At 35.3% G+C, this 6,732-nt stretch overlaps 1 protein-coding gene across 10 annotated transcripts in view; it reads right to left on the bottom strand.

Annotated features, from left to right (window-relative positions):
- The window catches only part of ZNF385B (zinc finger protein 385B), a 360,527-nt gene that overhangs the window by 78,141 nt on the left and 275,654 nt on the right, over positions 1-6,732 (bottom strand). Inside the window, exon 1 of one of the 10 annotated variants that reach the window (XM_011356707.2) lies at positions 5,567-5,761. The exons of the other annotated variants lie outside the window; for them this stretch is intronic. The gene's annotated coding sequence lies outside the window, so the exon portion shown is untranslated. Of the gene's footprint in view, positions 1-5,566; positions 5,762-6,732 lie in introns of those variants that run through there. 10 annotated transcript variants of the gene reach the window in all.

Raw genomic sequence — 6,732 nt, 5'->3', positions numbered from 1 at the left:
AGTGATGCCAAAGAGAAAAATGTATATCTAGAACTCAGAATCTATAAAATCTTAACAATTGGCAGTTCTGTGCTTGCATCTCCCTTGGGGTATGTCAGGGTTCCCTCCAAGAAGCTCCAATAGCAGCATTCTAGCAGAATGTTGCATTTAAAGATAAATCCTTCTGAGTACCACACTGAAATTTCTGAGCAAAAATGAAGTGCTGCATCAAAAAATAGCAGTGAAGCCACATCATGACAGATTTGAAGTTACAATGCCCTTTGGGTTTAGTAGTAATATGATAGCTTTTACACAAATGAATCTTTCACTAAGATGCAATGGGTAGCTTTTCAGAATTGTAGCAATGGAATACACATGGCCAAGTAGTAATCCATTTATATCTGAATATCTTGCCCATGCACTAAGTTTCTTATATTTAAATCTTGAAAAAAAAAATGAGTAAGATTTATTTACTATCTAGTAGAAAATATAGTTTGGATAAACATGCAACATTATTGGTTGCAATCCTTTTTAAAAGCTGTATTGAAAAATCTGAGAATTTCAGAATTTAAGTAAAGAAGATAAACACAATAATTGGTTTTCAAAAAAGTCTTTAGATCCAATTGTCTTCTTTTAAGCTGAACTTAAAATAGTTTTGCTTTGTTATAGTTTTTCCACTTGTAACCCAATAGTATTAAACATGACCATGCAAGAAAAGAAACTCAAAGAAGGGAAAACAGAGTTCTGACAAATGCTTTGTCAAGGTTTTTGAGATAGTTTTTAATATACCTGACTTATCAAAAGGGAATGTCATGTGCCTAGTTCCTAAATTACTAAGTCTTTAGAGAAGCCAAAATTATCTCCAGACAGGGCTTTACTAAAATTGTCTGAGGTCGAGAAAGGATTGGGAGGTCACAGTAGCTTGACGAAATTTTCTGGCAAAAAAACCCAGGGAGATGGTCCTGAGCTACAAACGCCCAGTGACTCCTGTCTGTGGCATTGAGACACTTCCCTGAGGTCTGAAGCCTCTTTCTGTTACAAACAGAGAAACTATTTGCTCTCACCTCATAGCATGCTAGGGACCTAATGGTAGCATAGAACTATGACTTATTTTAGAAACCTTCCTCAAAATACAGACTTTCCTAGGAACAACGACAACTATATTTCTCAAAGCACTGAATATTTCCAGAGGAATTATATTTCATAAAATTTTAGAGGTAAACAATTTAGGAATCTACCCTTCATTTTATATGAGAAAAAAATGCAATTGGGAGAACTTAATGCAGTATGGTACCTGTCTGATGGTAGAATCAAACCCAGAGCTCCTTGTATGAGGACATTGTTGGAATATTTAAACCTGTATGATCAAAGATATGCAAAAATCATATATTTTTGTCATTATCTTTAAAAGTTAAAGTAAATTAGTATTTTTTCTTTTTATATTTTGACTGAAATTTAGAAATATTCACTTTTAAGTGAGATTTTAATTTTAATGTTTTATTAATGTAACTAATGGAAAAAAAAATTAAATGAAAGAAAGCCTGAATGACCAAGAGCCAACATTTCTCTCCATTTTAAAGAACAGCAGAAGATTAATTTGCAACAACTCATTTTAAATAATTCTTCTAATTTTCCCAATGGGAAAAACAGAGAACAACAAAGCCCATTAAAACTGTACTTTTAACCATTATGTAAGGATCAATATAACTAATTCTAATGGCCTTATAGTAGGAGGCATACTCACATTTCTACTGGTGGTTTTACTGAAGTACTATCAGAACGGCAACCAAAGTGCAATCTTGAAAAGACACATTTTCTAAGCAATGTCAAGTGACCTTCCATTGGAGCAGATCAAAGCAGCGTGGCCACTGAGGCCTCTGGCTGTCTTTAGGCCTCCCCTCTGCAGCTCTCACAAAGTGTGGGGCTCTAGGGGCTGCATACAGCAACTCAGGAGGCCAGCACTGCCAACTACTGTTATAAATTCTAGCTCCAGGACAGAAAATGTTTTGCCCCCTAGTTTTAGAGAATTTCGGTTCTTGCATTCAGTGTGTAGGCTATTTGCATTTAAGAACGAAAAGGAAAAAAAAAGGTACAGTGGTTTACTTAATGGTTCTTTTAAAAAGATATTTTCCCCCAGAAGCTTGCTCAGTTTTAAGAAACAGAGTTAATATTTGCTCTGTCAGTGCTCTCTACTTCCACGCTGGAGGAGAAAAGAGATTTCCCTAGCTTAAATATTAACCAAACATTTCAAAGGTATTCAAAAGCTGTTGCCCATGTTAAAATAAAAATAGAAACAGCCTTCTAGAAAACACAACTTAGGAACAACAGAAATGGCAAAAACTGTGCTATAATCCTTTTTTCCTTTTTTTGTACACATATCCTATGGACACCATTATATTATGGCCACCAATTATAATGCACTATAGGTATTCAGAAAATATTCTAATGGAGTATTTTAATCATAGAAGAGGCTACTCTGGGTCCATCATCAGCCAAGAAATCACGTTCACCCACTAGCAGGAGAGAGGGCTCCTATCTGGCAACAAGAGCTTCTGTGCAAGCAGCATGAAAGCCAGCATTGCATACCTGCGGACACCTGGTGGGGGTGACTTATCTGGCCATGCCAGGGATGGGGTGAGCAGAGATTGTGAGTAATGGGAAGACAGTGGGGTTAAAATGGTGAAAAGAGTGAGGGGGATTTAGAGAGAGAAGGGGGAGTGCTGGGTTTGGCTTAGGTTCACAGACTAGACTAAATTAGCGCCAATTCCTTATTTGGAATTTCCTAATGTCTCATTACTAAAACAATTTCCTTCCCATTTATCTTTTGATTGTGTGGCACAAATCTGTATAGAATGAAGTATTGCAGAGCAAAAATTATGTAAACAGGAACAATCTAGTAAGCAGGGTATCTAACTCCTCCAAACAAAGAACCTGGGCAAGTGAGAGACAACATGATATCACCCTTATCCTGAGAAACTCCAAGTAACCTGTGGCCCAGGGGATGCTTGTACTCCAACGGGTCTTAAGTGGGTATTGAACAAATGGCCAATCCCTGGCCTGGCTTCTTGGACCTCTGCCATTGTCTTGACATCCTAGAAATTGATGCTACTTGCTTCAGTCATGCAGGTGCTTCTGGGACACCAGTGATATGCAAAACAGCATCAGATAAGGTCCTTCAGTGAATGTCCAAGGATTTCTGCACTGGAAGTGATTTATCATAAATGATTGCCCCTGTTCTTGTGTATCATGTTTATTCTTGTACCATTATACTGACTTTGCACCAGTTTTTCTTCTGTGGGATTTCTTTTTGGCCTCTCAAATGACTCCTTCTCACTCTTCCAAAGAACTCCAAAAGTCAAAGATATGATTTTTTAATAAGGAGCCACATGGAAAAGTAGAGAATTTAATCATAGTGCTCGTCACTTTCTTTTTCAATGATTTGCTTTATAAGGCAACAAAGGAATGGAAATATTTTCTTTTAGAAGAAAATTTGTTTTGACTCTAGGTCTCTTCTGAACTTCAAACAGCCTTTTAAGCTCCCTTTGCTTTAAAGGACACAAATGAAAAGTAAACAATTCCTAAAAAAGGACCTGGTGCTCAATGTATTTAATTTGACAAAACATGTTTCCAGTGAAAAGAAAATGCAAAAAGAATCTAAAGTTCCCAAACTGTGCAATTTCTATTTCCAAACTACAATTGACTTGTGTCCGTCTTTTTTTTCTTAACATCCACTTTCTCTGTGTCCTATACCTGTCTTCCTAGTCACCCTCCCTCTCTCCTGTTTATCTTTTCTGCTTCTCTCATCTTTTTTGTCTCTCGTGTCTCCAGCATCTCTTTGTCTCTGTCTCTGCCTATCTCTTCATGTGTATGTGCCTATCTGTCCCTCTCGCCTTTTTGTCTCTGTCTCTCTTATCGTAATACTGCCATTAAACTAGAAAGCACTCATAAAATTTGTCATTTGTCTTGTTTTGCAGCCATATTATATTAATTTTGTTTTCAGTATTTGCTTCTATAAATCAAAAGATTAATAGCAAGATTTTGTTAATATCAGGACAAATTCGTCACAGTGTCAAGATAAAACAATTAAATTAAGGCCATAGCTCCGGTTAAGTCTCACATAGTTGAAACAACTGAGGATTGTTTTCATATGTGCTAACACAAGAGTATCCGCCATAAGTATGACAAAGTGGAACAAGTTCAGATCTTAAATCCACCATAGAATTTCATGATATATTTCTCTAGAAATTCATCATCAGTGTCCTAGGTTATGTAAATACTACAACTTTTCATGCGGAGCTTGAAAAGTTGCTTTTCTATATATAAGGTGCTTTTCCATATATTAAGTATACTTCTAAACTGTTATGTCCAACATATTTCTGACAAAGAAAATTATGCTCAAGGATAAATAATTCCATGGCAAAGCAAATATACAAAATGAAGCCAATGATGGGCCATGCTAGAAAAAAAATTTCTTCCAAAATCAGGTACTTCCTTAATTGTGACAACTACACTGAGCAACAGTGTCTGCTAAGAGGTCCTACATCATAGAGTCACTGGTACATTGGAAAAATTAATGCATTGGCTTTAATCTATTCATTTTTTTGCTAGAGTGTACTGAACACTCTGTGTTTACACTTCTCATCCAGCAATGAGGTAGACAGAATAAAAGAAGTCAATCCTCTTTCAATATTTTCCAAACCACCTGAAATCCCATGGAGGACTACAAGATAAAAACACCTTCCCAGTGCCGAGTCTCTAAGTTCTTTCCTAACAGTAATATGTATTCAAATTTTTTTTTAAATGGCAAAATTGAAAGAAAAGGGATATTTTAGGTGCAGGAAACCTAAAGTGGTAATATTAAAGTAGAAGTGAGAATTTCACAAATATCTATCGTACACATACAAAATACATCTATCTATCCACATAACAAATAATACTCCCTGTTGAGGAGCTAAATTTAGCTGGTTTCCAGAGAGATTTCTATGCCCAAGAGTCTAAATAAACATAAAGCCATTGAGCTTTGGCTTGAACTAGGTGGAAGATTAAAAACTCGAAATGTGCCTATCATAAAAATCATGTGACAAGAGTGCAAATCACCCATGTCACTCAATTTTATTATAAGCCTCCAGTCACTATTTTGTCAATCTAAATGTGAATTCTTGAACATGCACAATTATTAGTTTAAATATATTTCCTGAAGAGAAAAGAGAGAGAGAGTTCTAACATACTTAGATTAAATCTTAGTTCTAACATACTTAGATTAAATCTCATCTTTAGCTAAGAAGGTATTCCGAGACAAACTTCAAAAGAAAAAGAACCATCATTCATAAAGATAAAGGAAATGTGGGAAATCAGTCATATCTTCATTACATTTAGCAAAATAACCCAGATTACAATTTAAATAAAAACAAGTTAAGTTACACCAAGATGATATTGGGCAAGAGGCGTGAAATTAGCACATTCTGTTTGCTCTAATTCTGATACCTTTCACTTCTCCTGAAATTGATTTTAATTGTTTTATATTTTTGTCACATACTTCATGAAAAGTGCCCTGAGGTACAAATGCTGATCAGCCAGCAATGCTTACCTTCGTTTTTTTAAGATTACAGTCCTCAGTCACTTCTGCATTCAAGCACTGTATGAGGTATTACACTGAGAGACAAATAATTCCATCATTTCAGCCTTGTGCTCCTGTGAAATGTGGTGCTAGGAAACAGCAGACAGGCAGTGCATCTGAACAAATCATAGGTCCTGTAATTGCCGCTTAGCTCTAATTACTATTGAGGATAGTGTTTGCAACTTGATTCCAGGGAGAGGGCAGACTACCTTCTGACGACACTGAACCAAATATATCCTAAAAGACGGACAAGTTACTTTCTTTCATGTAATTTTTCTATCTTCCCAGCTACTCAGAAACTACCACTCTGCCACAGTAAAACCGAAGTCAAATCATTTGAAAGCCATTTCTTGCCAGAAAAGCAATTTAATTCTCTCTAAACATTTATGCATAAAAATTTGGAATTTTGGTAGAATTTAAACTTAAGGAAATTGTTTTTTCTTCTAGGTGGGCAAAAAGATCTTTAAAATTGTTTTTTACTTCAAAAAGAAATGCATTCTTAAAATATGAAATTTATTTATATTATTATTCCAGAATAGTTTATTTGCATGCCATTAGGCATGAAGAACTTGTTTACTTTCTTGTGGATTTTTAGGTTTTAAATAAAAATTTACAGCATATAATTTAAAAATACTAAAGCAATAATTTGATGCTGATAACATTAATGAGGATGTTTCTGATTTCAACTAAAAAACTTAATTTCAGTTGTATGGGGAATTATGGTGAAAGTAACAGTTGTACAGGCTTGAAACTAAAATGATACATTATTTATTCAAATATCTAACCAATTTCACTCTCTATCTAGTGCTATCTGACTACGTGATCAGAATAAAGCTTCTGATATATCCATGTTACACAGCATGGGTATGACTGGTTGTTTTGCTTTGGCTAAGCTTATTGTCACTGACACTGATAATTTAGTTTAATGGTAATCTGTCTGAATGAGAAAAACTTGAAATGACTGTTGTTTGTAAATGTCAGGAAGGATTTTACACCTTTGGTTGTGCAACTTAGCACATTCACCAACGAACACTTGAGTGGCGTACAGAACAAATTATACCCACCCAAATTCAACGATTTAGTATATCTGCTTATGTCAGATTTGCACAGTAACTATTAGAGACAGGTAAACCTAA

This window comes from Pteropus vampyrus, unplaced genomic scaffold (genome assembly GCF_000151845.1).
Source record: "Pteropus vampyrus isolate Shadow unplaced genomic scaffold, Pvam_2.0 Scaffold2, whole genome shotgun sequence".
NCBI lineage: Eukaryota > Metazoa > Chordata > Mammalia > Chiroptera > Pteropodidae > Pteropus > Pteropus vampyrus.
This window is presented reverse-complemented; position numbering and strand designations above follow the sequence as displayed.